The 18,263-nt window shown below is 39.9% G+C and overlaps 1 protein-coding gene across 5 annotated transcripts in view; it reads left to right on the plus strand.

Annotated features, from left to right (window-relative positions):
• Nucleotides 1–18,263, plus strand: part of ARHGEF12 (Rho guanine nucleotide exchange factor 12) — an 81,308-nt gene that overhangs the window by 15,116 nt on the left and 47,929 nt on the right. The window lies entirely within an intron of this gene.

Consider the following 18,263-nt stretch of genomic DNA (forward strand, 5'->3'; position numbering starts at 1 on the left):
TTTCCCTTGAGTTTCATATAGTGACTGCTGAAGTTGTGTCCGCTAGTGTACTTAGAAAGTTGGGGGTATTTCTTAGGGGGTTCTCATCTGGTATCTAGGATCCTAAAAGCATTTGGTTAACTCTTGTGTAGCAAAATGCTCTGACACCTGAAAGCTTTCAGGTCATTTGGCTTACTTGCATGTGATTTTCTAGCACTCAGTTTAACTTTCCTTCCCAAACACGTTGTATATGCCAAGTATCTGTGACTTCGTTTCTGTACCTCATAGGGTGCCACGCAGGCTTCTCTTACTAATCTTCTAAAAAAGGAATTGTGGTACTGATTTAAGATAGAATGGCTGAGTACTGGTCAAATAATCTGGATAATATTTCTACTTCAGCAATTGTTGATCTACTTTTTTACTGCAAAAACAATTTCCTGTTTCTGTACCTCAGTTTCCTATTTTTCAAACTAAGTTCCAGTAATTTAAGGCACGTTTCTAAGGAGCTGAAATAATGAAGGGTTTGTATATGTGAAGCAGTGGTTTTGTAAAATTATTACTTTATCTGATGTAAGCTCTCCTTAAATTGTCTACTCTGACTAGCAGAAATTCCTAAGAGGAAGCTTCTGTATCTTTAACTTCCACTGCCTCTTATGTAATGCAACATACTTTGGATATTCAAATGAAATATTGACTCATTTGTTCATCGAGTTTTCTTCTGTTTTCCATAAAGCATGCCCAGAGTAGCCAAACAGAAGATTTCTTAGTTGTATGTTGCTTGTGAGTTGTTGACATTTCAGGCCAATAAAAGTTTATGAAAGAGCACGATCTATGCTGTGAAGGCAGAGAGGGTGAACTTATCCACTCCGTGTGTGTAAAGTCTGCTCAGTTCTGCACATGGTAGAAAATCATCTCTAAGTGATGGAACAAGTGTGTGGATGACAGCTGCAGGTTGGGCAACGTTTGTGTGCTGCTGCTGTCAGAAACTGTACTGAAGGATCAATATCAGTTCTGTAAAGATGAAGGTCAAAGACCAAGATCTGTCTAAAGCAAAAATAAACTGTATGTGACTTGAAAATAAGGCAGCATAGGCATAGAGGGAAAAAAAAAAGATACAGTTTATAGTTCGCTTGGTGGCAATAAAGAAGTGCCATTGTGAATGAAGTATGAGAGTTCTGACCTTTTTCTTTTTATGGGGAAAAAAAAAAAAACCAAAACAGACATTTGCCATACTTCAGTAAAGTTAAGTTCAATGCCTCTAACATCTTTGTGACTTCTCAGTAGGTATCCGCATTCTAAATAGCGGCCCACTATTTTTCTACTTGAAAACACTCATGTTTCTCAGATGTGTCTAAAAGACACAGGTCATCTAGTGGACTCTGTGCTCTTGCGGTATGTTGCTGAAATATGTCAGTTTTCTTGCATATCTTCTTGTCTGTACTTTTATGTTTCCACACTCCCTCTCCCCTCAAAAAAACCATAGTAGCCTTTTGCTAGTTCCTGTTTATTTAAGATGTGTGGGATGGATTTTGTTGCTTTGTGTAAAAGATAGGAGAAATTAACATCTTGAGCCCATAAAATGAAAGGGAAAGAATGAGGGTCAGTGCTCATAACATACAGCTCAATAAAGTATTTAGATACTCTGATAGGGTAACTGGACAGCCCTTCTGCCTATCACTTATGATTTTAGGGGCTAAGGAAGTGCATTGACAAGCTTTTTGTATATTGATGTGATGTGTTATAATGTTAGGGATTCATTGATTAAAAATGCATCTGTCCATCTGTCCTGTATCCTGATAGCATCTGAACTAAATCCTTTTTCAAGAATAGAATTCTTTGTCTGTGCCTCTTTGCACTTCCCCAAAATTGTGAGTGAGGTTCAGCCTCTTCAGCTAGAGCTGCAACCAGGATGCTTAGCGCTTGGTGTATTGAGGCCTTAGGTTTTGTTGTAGAAATTCAACCAGCAGTGGTAGTGATCGGATGCAGAGCTCTTCTGCTGCTCCATGGATTTTTTTCACAGGGGTGTGGACTTCGTTCCTAGGGGACCACTTTGCTTCCGCTGTATGGAGCTCTGGGAAGCTGTTCTTTTCCCATGCCTGGCTCCTTATTGGGGTAAAGGTCTGTGAATTCTGCATAAATATTTACCATATCCCAGCCTAACCAGCTGAGAGCTGCTAATACTGTTACTGAACAAGGAGAAGAGCTTTGCTTATGTTGCTTGTAGGGTGTGTGACTTGTATATATGTGAGAAGTAAAGCATTCCTTAATCAATAGAGAGTGTAAGGGAGGGAATAGGGTCCAAATTGCAGTTACTTGACAGAGAATGATGGACAAAGAAATTTGAAAATTCTAAATATACAGGCTTGTAACTTGTAGTGTGGTATTTTAGAAGCACTTATTTAGCTTAATTGTCTTATGTTTTATTAAACTTTTTCTGAAAGGACAAAGAAATCTGGCTAAATGAGAAGGAGTTATATACTTATTCTTTTACCATGTTTCCTATGTTCTTAGCAGAGATTTCTTTTTTAATGATATGGAAAGTGGCATCTCTTTTCTGTGCTTTCTTTCCTTATACTCCTTTCCTGCTGTTGTCCAGGATTGTAGAAATCCCTGTAGATTTAAAATAGTGATACTACATTCACAGTCCTGGCCATATCTTAGCTATCTCTAATTTCTTCTAAAAACCTGGCTGTACCAGACTCTTTTTTGCTTTTTTTAGTCAAAGATTTCCCCACCTCCCCACCCCCTCCAAATTGTTTTCTTCTTATGTTCTGTGGCTGAGAGAGTACTGAGGGAAGGAAATCTGGGAAATCAGAGTAGGAAGCAAGATATAAGCTTCCATTCCTGAATCTTTCTTGTTTTTATGCTGTTTCCTGGCAGCTGCGCTGGTTTGTACTTGAAAGGAATGCATTGTGTTGCCTTTTTTCCAAAAGCCGTAGATAAAATATAAATAAAAATTAATACTGTAAAATTATAAGTTTATGTGCATAAGCAAAAAACTGCAGCCAACAGTGAAGTCTTACATGACTTTTCTGTGTAGTTCTGCAGTGATCATACTGGATAATAATCCTGTTAAAAATCAGTTATTCATTATGCCCTTCCCCATTGTAAGTAAGAAAGAGAACTTTGTCTCAAGTAGTGATGCATGCCACCTTTGCGATATTTTGACTCTGGACGTAATAGGCTTCAAAAGGTGTTTGCTGCTTTAGAAAGCAATGTTCTTTCAGAAATTCATGATTTCAGGAAAGAAGCAATCTACAGTACTAGCCCTGTTTACTTACACCAGTTCCTTCTATATTGTTTTTGCAGTGTAAAAGAAACCTTAGAGCAAGAAATGAACAAATTCAATGTTCAGCTCAAAAGTTCATTCTCGTAGTAGTTTTCCAAAAGTGCTGTTGCTGTGCCCTGTGCTTAAATCCTTTTTCTATTTGATACTTTTCCTGATAGACTGAAATTTCATTTGGATTCTTCAAAGTGTTTTTGACTTTGTTATAATGAAGAGAAGGCTGCACCATCTATTTCTGAAGCTTTCAAGATTGTTTCATGGTACAAACACATTTCTTTTGTCAAGTGTTGATGCCAGTAAGAGAGTTTTTTAAGGGGATTGAAAATGTCCTTTCTGAGGTAAAGGCATAACATAGTCTTGAAGCGTATTCCTGTTGTATTCTTCCATTTGTTCACTGACCTGCATGGTTTCAAATTAAATATTTTACATGAAAATTTCAAAAAGCAAGCACGCTGCTTGGAGCAATTTGAGTTTTTCAAGGATGTAGTAAGTAATACTCTACAATGCTGTACATACTTGTTCTTATGATTGTAAAGCAACTTACAAATCTTAAACTTGTGGTATTTCCCTGCAGTGGAGTAATACGGAGTTTTATTGATGGGTAAACTGAGGTATACAGCTAGGGAATGTGAATTTCTGTGGAGGGGAGCAGATCTGGTTCTGACCATCTGTTTCAAGCTCTACTTGTTGGAGTGTGTTGTTTAGACTGCTGCAGGTGGTAAAAGAGTACCCTGGCCAATGAAGGAAATGGGAAACAACAGTGTTTCAAGCGAAATGTAGTTTAGTGAAGTAAGGCATATTGGCCTGCTGACATTGTTTCATCTATGTTTCACTTAATGATGAGGTGCATTAGGGAGAAGAATTAGGAAATGCTTGATTTTAAAATGTAATCCAGGTTTAAAAATATCTCTGTTTTGACACCCTCTTTATGCCTTAGCAGTGGCTGTTTGATGCACGTGATTCTCACTCAGGCGTGAATAAACTGGATATGAAGCTCTGCTCTGGGATTTGCAACAACTTTTCCCTTGCTTCCTTAACTCTTCCTGATTTCATGTTTGCTTAAAAAAACTGTACTTCTCCCCCCCCCCCCCCCCCCCCTTTCAGGTCATATACCAGGACTCTGAAAGGAAGGGGTGCTAGCCAGTGTGTATCTGAGCAGCTGGCTATGTAGTGGGGTTTTTTTGCTTTCCTCCGGTTACCATTTTCTTTTTGAGAGCTGACATTTTCTTTTTTTGATTTGTGAAATTCCTAGAAAATGATAAACTGGGCAAATGTTTCAAAATACGAACCAATGAAATACAGCTTACTACTATTTAGAAAATGATAATGCACGCCACTGGAAAAGATGGAAGCATGGAAAATACAAGCTCTGGCTGGGAAATGATTGCATGCTTAGAACCATGGAACAGATAGATGTAGGGGTAGGAGCTGATTTCTTTGGCTTCCTGTCTGCTGTGTAATTGTAGCCTTGATGCAGTTGTGGCTTTGAGATTATATTTGGTACCAGCATGCATTGAACTGGGCAGCACAGAAGCTGTGGTGAGTGTAGTCTAAAAAATCTGGTCATGAGAGCTGAGGAAATCCAAAAGAAAGTATCTACTGTTAATATATTAAAGTGGTTTGCTGCAGTTTCATCTTTTTAATATGCCCCACGATTTGGGGAAAAAAGTGGAGTTTAATTAGGAATGGTATTTCAAATCAAATTGCCAAAAATTATTTCGATCAAGTTAGATGGTTTTATTGCAAAGGCTAAAATAGAGATCTTGCTTTCTCTCTCATCCTGCTGTACGTGGTGGCTTGGATGCTTGTTAATGGAGAGCCAGGCATCACACTGCCTGGGGCATGGTTAGAGCCCTGGGAAGATTTACATTAATCAAACACAAACAGACAGTGTAGCGTGAAGAAATTTCTATCCCGCTAGCAGTGCTCACAAACTTAATTAGGTTATTGGGGCAGAAAAAGAAAACAGCCCCTTCACCTTCCAATCCTTCTTCCCCAGGGCTTGACCAGTCATATAAGCTATAAGAGCAGTAAGCTCATTGCCCCCTCTGCTTTGACCTCCCAGTTTCTTTCCCTGGATGACAGAAAGAGGCATGCTTTCATTCTCGCTCTCTTTCCTGCCCTCTTCTCTTCTAAAACAATACAGAGGCTCTGTTTTTCTGAGACTATGTGCTTTTCAGGTGCCACGGTGGTCGGGTGTTTTCAAAATGCCTGAAAACAAAATACATTACGTAGCACAGTGTGACCCTGTAAAAGGCTGAAAGTGGATTGAAGGAAAAATTTTGCTGCTCTATGCCAAGCCTTTGTTCATGTGCCTTCATGTGATGCAGTTTCTTTGATCAGTGATCTGATTTAATGACATGCATGCACATATATATGTGTGTGTATATAGACATATACATGCATACATATATATACATAAATACCTACAGAATGTACAGATCTATGTTTTGCATATACATATATAGATATATATTCTTCTGTCCATCAGGACAGTTGGAAATGCTAAATTTTAAAATCCTAGCTCTCTTCTGCTTTCTTGTTGCATGCAGTCTCTGTGGGATGTATGTGGATGCTGTTCTCTGTGTGTCCATTAGCAGTGCAGCTTTGGGCCACAGCTGATGGTGGTTGGGAGGAGGTGGGAGAGAAGAGGTGGAGTTTCTTCCCTTCCCTCAAGTGGTCAGTGAAACAATCAGGCAGATGCCTCTCAAGGATATCGGATAAGCGTAAAAAAACCAGAAAGCTTCCAGGAGGGTAGCTTGTGCTCCACGGAGAGGACTTAGTCTCAGTGTACTCCCTGTGGAAATGGGCCTTTGGGATCTCCCTCTTCAGCTGACTTTGTCTTGTGAAACAGGTAATATCTGAGAGTCTTTGTTCCTATTCTGTGATATATGAATATACTGAAAGATGAGAAAATAGCTTCCTTGAATGCAGAGGAGAAAGAAAGGATTTTTCCTTTAATATTTATTGGAAAAAAAAGGTGGGAGTGGAGGTTTTTCTCTTTCAGTGTTTTTTTTTTTTTCTTTTCTTTTAATAGCTGCTATGTGAACCTTAGTTACTCTTTTTGTATTTTCATTATGAAAATGGCCAATTAAATATGCTTGCTGTGAAAATCTGTGCCTCGGTGTCTCAGCTCAAGAACAAAGGTTTTGACAGCTAGGAAAGATGCCTTAGATGTCGATGCTGGCAGCACTACCTTCTTTCCATTTCCCAATGCTGAATTACATAGCAGCATGTTAGCAGAACCTTCTCACCAGCTTTTGCAGTCTAAGTGAGTGTGATTTTTGATAAGCTGATATTTTATGCATGTTGATGTTAAGTTAGCTGTTGGTGTTCAAGAAACCATCTTTGTTTTGGGTGTTTTTTTTCCTGAATACAGTTTTCACTGATCTTTTTCCTTTTTTTTTTCTTGGATTTTATTGTAAAGTTTTCTAAAAATTAAGCAAATTGCATCAGTAGAGGATAGTCACAGTGATGGTCTGGACAGTACTGTTGGTGCAGAATTGAGACAGCGTTAATATAGTGACAGCCATCAGAGCATTGAGAGACTTCTCTCCATTTGCAATAGTTTCTGCTAATGTATGGGTATGAGAATTTGATGCAGAAGGGCTGTAAGATGCTAATCACTGCTGGGGGGATTTGTTTTTTACATATATGCATGTTTATATGTAAAAAGCCTGGGGTTTTGTTGGTTTTTGTGTAGGCTTTTTTTTTTTTGAGTGGATATGCTATAAACTGGTTACTTAGCTTTGTGGACAGATGCGCATTTTCCGGGAAGGCAGCACTGTAGGTGGCTCTGACATGGAGAGGTAACTGTCTAAAATAATGAGCAGTAATCTGCAAGTTATTGCAAGCTCTGCTCTCTCCAAAGTCAGTAAGAGTTGGCAGTTCTCAGCATTGTGCCTATATGAGGAGGAGGTACCAAGAACTGGTCTAAGTGAAGCAGATGGGGAAGCAACTTAAAACTGGTATTGATATTTCTGATAGCTTGGTTATGTCTATACTGCTGCTACATGTCTTGAGGAATTTTGCTGCCATCACCTCTTAGCAGCTGGTAGGTTTCCTGAGTAAATGTTTTTTCTTTTCTTGTATTTTTATTTATTTTAAGAGACCCAAGAGGAAAATACTAATACAAATGTATTTGGAGGCCTATTAATAGCAGTGTATTTGACTCACATGCTGTTCTCAGGATCTTGAGCCATTTTACAAGTACGATGGCTTCGCTACTGTTTTTTTTTTCGCTTCCATTTTATAGTAGAAGAAACAGGGCTTGATCTTGCTGTGAAATCCTAATCCTGTGTTCTGCTCCAGTCCTTTACAGTTGGTGTTTCTGGATTTATCTTGTAATTTAGATGAAGGGGAAGATGAAATGTGAAGGAGAAAGCATGCCACAAATGCCTGTGTAAATTTTTTCACTTCTCATGCAATGTATGCTATGTGCATCTTTTGTCTTGTGTTTTATAGGTATTTCAGGGGAGAAATAATAGGTTTGTGTATCACAGAAGTCTCTTTATTTTTTCTTAGGCCATGTCTTTAGTATGTAGTGTTGCTAATATCTTTATAGTTCAGTTTATATCGCATATTTCTTTTTTGTGAATTCTGACAAACTGAGGTAATACGGTTGAGGAACTTGCCATGCATACTTTTAAAATATGAGTTAATGGTAGGATAGAAACCCTCCTGGGGGGTGTCGAAGCACGTAAGGTGAAATGTTCAATTAGTTGCATGTTTTTAATTTAGTCTCAAATAGTTTAGGTTTGTATTGCCCTTGGTGTTTGCATCTATATGAGTAAAACTTCACCAGCAGAATTAGCTAGATTGGAAGCTGTGAAGGATTAAGAGCTAATAATACACTATACAGGTTAAGCAACAACGTGGTAATGATTTCTTGGTCCTCTCTGCTCCAGTTTTCATTGGTAAAATTGTGTATCCATTTTCCCTGGTGTAAAATAGGCCACTGGGAGCACTTTGCCTTTGGGTAGTTTAAGACATATTAGCTGTAAATTAGTTTATTGCAGCTGGCAAATATTTAGAAGCTTTGGAAAGGTCGTAAGGGTGGATGTTGTCTGCATATCCCATGTGGAATGGGTGTAGTTTGACCAAGGGTTCATGACTGGGTGGGAGAAGGAAAGGCAGGGCTGAAGATGCTTTTTTGGTTGAGTGTCTGCTTAGCTTTGAACTGATCAATTCCTAGTTCTGATGAGCAGGCGAGTCTTGGGTTTGAAGTGTTGGCATTGCATTTCTAGACCAGTAAATGTGCATTAACTCTTAAAACAAGCTAACAAGAGAATTGAAGGAAAACTTAAATTAAGACAAGGTGTCTTTCTTGGAGCTAAGTATTTTAGTTGTGCTGACCTTATTTATCATAGGAGTAACTTAATTAAATTTTGCATGGTGCAGTAGGTCAGACAAACTGATAATACCTTTTGAATATATAAATCCATCGGTAAAGGTGTTGCTGAGCTATGTACTTATGCTAATGTTTTCAAATTTTACTAACATCTGTATCAAGGTAAATCTCCAGTGAAGTACTAAGTCAGACATGAGCTCATATTGCTGAGGAGCAGAACAACAACTTAGCCTTGTCCATTCTTTAAAACGTCTTTTGAAAGACCTGTTGGAGGAATAGTAAATATGTCTTAATGTGGGTACTTTCTTACTAGTATCTAGCACCCAAGCTACATTTATTAGTTAGAAGCTATAGAGGCGTGGTGTTCCTGTGCCAGGCAACTGTACTCACTTACTCACCAGAAATGTGAACTCTGGGCCAAATATTCAAATGTGGCTCTGAACCTTGTACATATATTTGCAAAACTTAAAGCTGGATAATTGGAGTTAGTGTTATGGTATTTTGAAGGCTACATTTCCAGTTGTATTACGTGCACTGTGTTTTTTCTCCTCCCTCTCTAATTGCTGTCTTTTGCTGTTTTTAAGAACTGTTTCCACACTAGTCTCATTGCTGGTTCATAACAACCACAAGCTAGGTATGGCATTAATAAGGAACTAGGCTGTGTGCCTAATGAAATGCAAAAACTGCTTGACACGCTGGGGCAACACGAGTGATCTCCAAGCCCTTATGCGTGTGTTGGGTGAAAGCAAATCCCATGGCAGTTGATGGCTTTAGGTTTCTATTGTCGGTTTAGGAAAATAAAATTGTCTGGCGCAGAGCTCTTGTTCCTTTGTCTCTTGCTTTGATTTTTGTGCATCTAACTAGAAAGCTTTTCCAGACGCCATGTAGGAGGAGTGGTGATAGGGAGGCGGGGAGTAGGGCTGCTTCCGTTGAGCCAGTTCTGTATTGCAATTACTGGCAAGCAAAGCAAACATTTCATTTCCCCGTAATTAGCTCCAGTTTAGGGAGGCAGGTTAATTTGGACTGCCACGCCCTGTCTGCGCAAGAAACCTTGTTGCTTTCTTTGATTCTTTCATAGAGGAGCAGTCTGTGGGCAAAGGGATTTAAAATTATTTTCACTAATGAAAACTGGAGAAAAAAATCGAACACGCATGTTCTGCGCTCCCCCCCCCCCCCAAAGAGCTGAAGCTCAGGTTGCCAAGATGATATGAAAATGTGGAGAAAAGGGCTATTTTGGAGCTCCTCTAGCATGGCCAAACCATGCATATTTCAGCTGCTTTTCCTTGCTTCAGGGAAGCTTGGGCTCTCTATGCCTGGGAATATTTCTCTATAGCCTACTTAAATAAGCAAGAAAACTGGGTCATAACTTCTGAAATCGCTAGGCTTGACCTTTCTCCTGTACCTGGTCAATTCTGTTAAATGGGTCATGCAATAAAAGCTTGCAGCAAATGAACAAATCTTGGACATTTTTTCTCTGCAGTGCACTAGTTTTGCTTAAATTTTTGTTATGGTAACATTTTCTGAAGATCTTTTTAGAAAAAATACTTGGCCTTTTTCAGTATTTCTGGTGTTTAATTAATTTATTTTTTTCCATTTCAAAGATGTCAATTTTTCTTTCCCAGAGGTGGAAACTGACGGATTTAGCAACTTGTTAGCAGACACGTTGGGGAACTAGTACGAAATCACCTGTGATTCGGCATCCTCTGTTCTTTATCAGTTTCTGAACAGAGTTTATTCCTGCTTGGAACCACATTCTGTGGGCAAACCGCAACCTTACTGCTTGAATCTTGCTTTTAGGCTGAATTTAAAAGCAGCCTTAGGAAAGCATGAGCAACTTGGTTTGTTTATGTTCTCTTCCACTGCCCCCCTCCCCAGTTTTAGTTTGTTTGTCTGCTTCTACCCCATTGTGTAGATATTAAACAATAGGTGTCCTTGTCTTAAAAGGCTGTAACTTCAGGCCCTGTAGATGGCAAGCTGATGCTTCTGAGCCTTGGAAGTCAGTCAGGAGTGGAAGAACAGTACTGGCTGCTGAAAATGTCTCTGTCCCCTCCCCTTTGTAGAGTTTCTGCAGGGACTAAAAGTTCTTGCAGGGTCCTGGCTTCAGCAGCAGAGCGGCACAAAGGCCACATTGAGAATAGCTGCTGGGGAAGCCCTCCTTCCTTGCCTGCCCTGTAAATGCAGTTCTTTCTCCATGAAAAGCCCTGACATCAGCTCTTGGAAAAGTCCAAGTGCTTGTGTCATGGAAAATAGCTGAGGCACTTGCTTGGGCTGGGACTGAATGACTGAACTGTGGATGAAACTTCTCTAGAGATGCTTTTCTTCTACCCTTTCCAAACGTTACTGTTCATAGAGAAATATAAACCCTTCCCATCTGAAAGTTTTACAGCGAAAGGGTGCTAAGGAAAGAACTACAGTTGGCTATAGTATATGCAAAGTACCCTGCTTGTTGTTTTTCTTTATTTACTTTTAATTTGTCTGTTTAACAGACACTGTTGCAAGCTCCTTTTAGAGCTTGTCACATCTATCTGCAAAAGAGTTTTTCCCAGTGAGAGCAATGTTCATTTGGATGGATATACTACCTGTATCATCAGGAAACTCCATGTACTTCCTTGTGTGGAGGCAAAATCTCCATGTTCTTGTAATCTGTTTTATGAAGACGACTTATCTTTGTGTTCTGTTTTTCTTTCATCTTTTTAAACTGATTTTTTTTTCTCTTTTCTTGCTCCCTTCTCATGCTGCTGCCTTCTCTTCACCCCTCTTGACAAAACCCTCAACCAGAATAAATCTCCGGTTAACTGCAAGAATGAAAGGTATACCTATGTAGATATATGGGGTTTTTTAAAGCTCAAAGAAGAAACATCCCAGTGATGGAAATGTGCTGTCACTAGCACCAGTGGAATGTTCTTTTCCTGTAGAAGTACCTTCCTCTTGGAGTCCTGACCTTCTCTTCCTTAAAGACCACCAGAAACCTGCTAGCTTTCAGACTTGTGAAAAGGCATAATTTTTTTCCCTTGATTTTTATCAAATTTATCTTAACCTAGTTTGCATTAAGTGCTTAACTTGGCACTGTCAGTTGCCACAGTGCTGGTCACTTGCATTGATCCTTACACTGATCCATCAAGAAGTATGTTGGTGGGCTGTATTGGCTACTCTGCATTTTCTAACCTAAAAGGAAAATTGAATGGCATATTCTAGTTATGGATAGAAACATTGGTGGGCCAGAAAAACAATATAACACTGACTGAGTTGGAGGTATTCACTGATGCTTTATTAGGGCAAATCCAACACTGAAGTTGCTGGGAATGTTTAGAAGGTGGAGAACTGTGTGGAGTCGACCCAGAAGATATCAGCTATATGGGTTCTCTGGTCACTTTACTAAACTTCCTATGTTCCTTCTGAGAAGGCAGTGACTAGGCCTGCTCACAAAGCTGTCAGTAATCTAAAGCTAATAATGCCATGAACGATTCTTCTGTGAGTCATTGCATCAGCTGTGGTTGCTGCCTTGGACTCCTACAAAAATAACATGGAAACTTTTATTGCCTAGCTCGGTTTCGCCTCCTTGTGCACTTGCTGCAAGTTCGTAAGATCTGTCCATAGGCTCTGACAGCTCCCAGGAATCCATGCTGTTTGGGGCCCTTCTTCAGCCTGGCTGTTTCTCTGCACCTTGCATTACAATCTGTTGTCATCAGCATGCAGTGGGGTTTTTTTGAGGAAGAAAACTCTGTGGTTTCCTGAGCTTATGTACTTTGATATGGGAAAAGATGACACTGCATAAAACTGCTCTTTAAGTGGGTTAATGCTAAGGTAAGTAGGCTTGATCTGTTGAATCAGTGTTGTCCACAGAATAGCTGATGTGGTTACAGCTGTAGTTTGTGGGCAGTACAGTGAAATAGCAGACTTCTGTCTGCGTTTTTTCTTGGTTGCTAATAGTTGCCCACTTGCTGCATCTGTGTTTCTCTCTATCCGCTTGTCATTTGCTATCTCATCAGTTCCTTTTACTCACCCGCTGTCCTATACAGAACATGTCTACCCATTTTGTTGTGACAGAAGACTGCCTTTAGCTCTATATTAAGGTCACATCGGTACTGCTTTTGTTCAGGTCATGTCAGCACTCTCCCATAATACCTTTCTCAGGGCTTTTAAGCCCTGCAAAACACTGCTCTGATGGATACATGCATCTGCAAACTGGGAAAACAAACAGACTTTCTTTTTATTTGTTTCTTCCTGTCCCTTTCAAGATGAAATTCTGGGAATTATCTGCAGAATGGCATTTGAGACATCCATGGTTACTGTACTTTCAAGGCACTTACTTAAACCTGCTAGATTTAGACAGAAAATGTAGCCTTTTTCTGGCTACCGTCAGTGCAGGTCCGATCAGGGTGTTGAATATGAAGCTTAATAGCTACTGAAGGAGTTGTTTGCACGAGGTGCACTAGAAATAGTAATTAAATTGTTCAGTGATTTTTGACTGTCACCCAAGAACAGACTTCAGTTCTTCCAGTTGTAGGCTCTGTTTGGGTATGTATGAGCAAGAGGAGAGTACAGTCCAGCTCAGCCTTCCAGAAGCATAGCTGCCAGTTACACAACTTGCTCTTTCACCAAAATCCATGGAGGTGGTGTGGGCAAAAGGCTTCTCATTGACTAATTACTTGGTGAAAACCTCCTGAAGTAGGATGATGTCATTTTAAATAGACATAGTGTGGGGTTTTGACTGGGGGGACAGACTGGACTTTGAGTTAACCTTTGGTTTTCCTCTTCTCTTTCTAAATGTGTGAAAAAGACGAATGAGTGAACCTGTAACATTTCTGCTGAGTTTGGGGTGGTCAGGTGTTTTTGCTGCTTGTCTTTCAGATTTTTGAATTCTGTAAGAGGGTTTGTCTGTAACAAGCACCGTCTTATTTAAATGAAACTAATAAAGCAATGAAGAAGCTTCTATTGCAACTGTTCATCTCCTAATTAAAGATTAGTTCTGTCAAGCAAGCAGTTTTTGGCTGTTCTCTTTTGTATGGGTTTCACAATATTTCTTACTCATCTCGGCACAAGTTGTAGTAATTTATACTTGCATCGTGCAAACACACACAAGCTTAATTTCAGGCATGTGAGTAGTCCTGCTGAAGTAAATGGGACTAAAGTTAGGCACATGAATAAATATTTCCAAGGTTGGGGCCCTTGTCTGAATCTAAATATTTTTGTCTTTGATCAGTTTTTGAGATAGCAGATACTTGAATTCTGGTAATATTTTAGTATGGGAGGGAGAAAAAACCCAACATGGTTATCTGAATGCTGTGCTATTTATGGTCAGATATATTTTCAACCTCCCGGGCTAGAATGGAATGCTTTGTACTGCTGGAAGCTGGGAATCCTTCCTCACTCTGGTGTGTTTTGACACATTAGGTCTTAAAACTATCTTTTTCTCTCTTGGCTTCCAGGTAGTTATTAGGCACCGGTCCAGTACTGAATGGTGCATACATGTGTGAGCTAACTTGGAGAAGTATAATTTTTAATCCACAGTGTTACTAGTTGTAAGTGTATTTTTCTCACTTGGCTTTTCGGTAAATAGATTTTCCTAATGCAGCATGACTAACAAGACATACTCTTAGTAATTTGATGCATTTAAATACTTAAATTATTTGACCCAGTATTTTAAAAACAAAATGTGACTTGGCTTTTAATTGTTCCTGGTATTTGGGAGAGTGGAACAACTTGTTTGAAAATGTGCTGATGTTCATCGGTTATCAGACAAAATGTCTACAGGGTTTTATCGTGTAGCCTAAACTTGCCAGCTAGATTTGGAATTAAGTCTCCAGCTGTTAACCACACCCTGCTGTGCCTTCAGCTTGCATAGTGTTTACAGTAGTAGGTGAAATACATTTTATATGTTATATTTAGTGTTGGATACTATAACACAGTGAGGCGATTTTCAGTACTACTTTCAAACAACAGTATTTCAAAGTGAAGATAAGTTGCACTGAGATACAAATAGTTGCTGGATAAACTCGTGGGAACTCTTCCTTGTTCTTTGATTACACTGCATTTATCCACTTTTACTCTGCTTTCTGCTGTAGTATACAAGTGACATAGTGTTTGGGAACTGAAGAACATCTTCAGCAAATCAAGAAATGCTAGGTAGTCTTCAGGTAGGAAACTGGGAAAAGAGGAGGAACTTCCATACTGCGTGCTCCCCACGGTTTAGCTAGAAAGGATGTTAAATCACAGTTGTAGTCTTAGCTCAGCTGACTCTTCCATCTCTAATTTCTGTGATTTCATAACTTGGTGGCCTGGAAAGACTGCAGGTCCAGGAGGGGAGTTTTTTGGGGGGGGTGGGGCTGGGGAGCTTCACCTCCAGCCTAGCGGACAAAGCCCACCCCCTTCCTACTCCACTGGTTTTATGGAATACTTCTGAAGTGAAGCAAGTGCAGGAGAGGGCCTGGAGCTCCCTCAGCCTCACCGCCTCTAGTGAACGTGCTGCGTGTGCCCGAGAGGCTTTGCTGTGATGGTGACCTGCTGCCTGCCCCGCTTCCCTGCCATGTCCCTCCCTCCCTCCCTGCTTCGGAGAAGAAAGAAACGCAGGAAGCTGGCGGGTGGCCAAGGGGCTCCAGAGCTTCCGGGAGCGGCTCCCGGCGTGCTCCGCAGCCGTCCTCCGCAGCCTGTGGACACGGCGGGACGGGGTCCGAGGGGAGCGAGCGCTGGGCTCGGGCATCTCGTGGGTGGTGGGGATGCTTGGGAGCTGGCTGGCTCCTTGCAAGTCCTGACCGTTTGTGCTGAAGTGCTGTGCCTACAACGGTTGGTGCAGTTCCGGCCTCAGACAAGGAAGCTGAGGGATTTGGGCCCTCGCTCAGAGGGACTTCTATGCTCACCGGCAACGCCAAAGCACAGAAAAATTTCCTGATGCGTTTCAGTGCCATTTTATATGCAAAAACTTTAGGGTTCTCTTTCTAAGTAATTAACGTCAGTGGTCTACATGTAATAAGTAGAAAGTTTTTACACAACTTTCTAGACCTCTAAAATAGAACGTTTGCACTTCATCCCTGAACGGGTAGTAAATAGCTCTGAAACAACCAAAATGGTACAACGGTGAAATAACTTCTTTTTATTCATAAACTTTCTTTTGCTGCAGGAGCGTAAGCCTGGAGTTCCAGGTGCCTGATAAGAAACACTGTGGGATGAAGGTTTTTACTTAAATGCTTCATTAAAATATTTGTTAATAGTGTTAGGATTTTTTATGAAGCTCAAAAGCTCAAGTGCATTAGGTAAAAAAAAGTGGTATAATTCATCTTCAGCATCTTTTCCTGCCTTTGGAGGAACGATAGATTGTCTTTCTCTGGATTCCGTTTTCTCCTTTACTGCTTTTCAATGAAACACTTGATTACTATTGCATCTGTTTACCATATAGTGTGCAGACAGGGTTATGGTGGTCTGAGATGACTTTTGTGTCCTTTGCTTTGGCATTCAGGTTGTCTGTCTTGCACAGTGTAGTTCTTTACTGGCCAGAATTTGTAAATGGGAGGACTGGATACTGAAGAGATCTGGCTTTGCAGGTGGAACAGAATGAGGAGAGGCTTGACTAGCTACACGTTTCTTATTTGAATCACAGTGGATTTCCCAGATTTCTGAGGTGAAAATAATGCTTTTCGGGGGGGAGGAGGAAAGAGGACTACCACTTCTTGTGGAGTCTGTATACGATCTTTTTTCTTCAATTAATTAACTTCTGTGCTGCTTTACCCCATAGGTTCCTAAGGCTTATGCAATCAAAGGCCCTAGCTATCCCCTTAATTTTGAAGCTGTTATTTTATTTCAACTAAATTTGATGCTGTTATCTAAAAGATGGCAAGTGTCTTGATGTGCATAATTATTTTCAGTAATAGACAACATTTTAATTTCACTTGCCTAATGTGTCATCAGATGTTCGTTTCAGGGTTGCCATATTAGCGCACGCTTGCATAGGGGATTGGCATGTGTGAGCTGGCAGGCATTTTGGGTGTATACGCATTTAATGGAATACCTGTTATTCAAAGAGAGGGATTAAGTTGAGTACTTCTGCTGTGTATCCAGTTATGTTTTTCAGGTAATGGGGAGGGAGTTACTGTAGCTCTAAGACTGTGCTATTTCTGGCTGGGCCACTCTGTAGTTATCGAGGAAAAGAGAATAAGTGACAAGGTGCCCCTGCTTTGGAGAAAGGAGGTTAAAACACGAGGTGTGCATTTTGGGCAGTCTTCTTGGCAGTGCTCAAGGAATCTTTTGTTGTAATGCTCTGAAATGCTCTTAGAGAATGGTTTGATTCTGCCTATTGGAGCAGTTTGGTTGGACAGGGCCATGGCTCAGCTCAGTTAAGTCTGAGTTTGGAGGTGGTGTCCTTGGGATTATCCTGCACTGATGTTGTCTTTTTCTAGGGTAGACTTACCATGGGGTTATTGATTGTTAGAAAATAGATGTGTTTAAACTAAGCTGAGTTAAAAAAAAACAACAAACAACAAAACCCAACTTTTTTTTTTAACTGAGTCATTTAACGCCCTGTTAACTTTTGTGGTATTAGATTTCTTTTTACTTGAATCTCTTTCCCTGCCTCTCTCCAACACTTACCCCATTACTACCTGGAAAACCTGTATAAATAGGAGAAACTGAATCCAATAAGGATAACTATTCTGTATATGGGGGAAATTATTGGCTATAATAATTGTAGATGTCTTCATTTAGAATAAAAGGTGACTTAAGTTATTTATTCTTTTCTTATACACACAGTTCTAAGCGTTTGCATTGCTTTCCAGCCGAAGGATCTAAAAACATTTAACAAGTAGGAACGGAGCTGAACTTCTGACAAGTTCTGAGAAAAAACTAGTTCTGCTTTATGAAAGTAGAAGTTCGTGCCGTAAGCTGGATGGCATATGCTTTGCTCTGTCAGTTTTCTGCAGTAATCCAAGGAAAAAAAAAATCTCAGTTTCACAAGTCCCACATCTTTTCCTTACTTAAAAAAATGCATATACACTTCTTTATCCCTTTAATTGCAGGTTTGTGTTGCCTGTTTTATCTGCATGTCCCGGTAATAATATTTGGAATAGTTAATATAATTTCAACTTAACTTCACTCTGTTGTGCTTGTCTCAAAGATGGCAAGTTCATACAATTTCATGAAAATAGTTAGAAATCTTGTTGGGAGGAGATGTCAGCCTGAGGTCCTGTGTTACTAGATACCATAGAACCCATGTTAGGAGGGAGGTAACGGGAATATCTCAGCTATAGGAGATTTTTCAGTTAGAGTTTGGACCTTCATTAGGTGCCAGGTACTCAGTCCATCAGCAGGACAAAAAAATCAAGTTACATTAATTTTTAGTGTTTTTAACTAGTTATGAGAGGAAGATGAGATGATCCATGAGCTACTATACTAAGAAAGACAGACCTACTAGATGCTGGATTTGAGAGCACAGATCCTGCTTTTGTTCTTAGTTTTGTTTGACACCCTAAGCATATTGACTATAATTCTTTACTTAGTTGAGTCAACTGTAAATGGGCTAATAATTGGCTGAAGTAGAAGAATAAAAAAGACTTGTTCTCTTGTGAAGGCATTACAGAAGTATAAAATAACTGTTTTTTATTTAAGCATTAGTGTTGATATAAAACATAATATTGAGAAACAAAAAAAGTTCATTAAACT

Source organism: Haliaeetus albicilla, chromosome 7 (assembly GCF_947461875.1).
Source record: "Haliaeetus albicilla chromosome 7, bHalAlb1.1, whole genome shotgun sequence".
In the NCBI taxonomy this organism is placed as follows: domain Eukaryota; kingdom Metazoa; phylum Chordata; class Aves; order Accipitriformes; family Accipitridae; genus Haliaeetus; species Haliaeetus albicilla.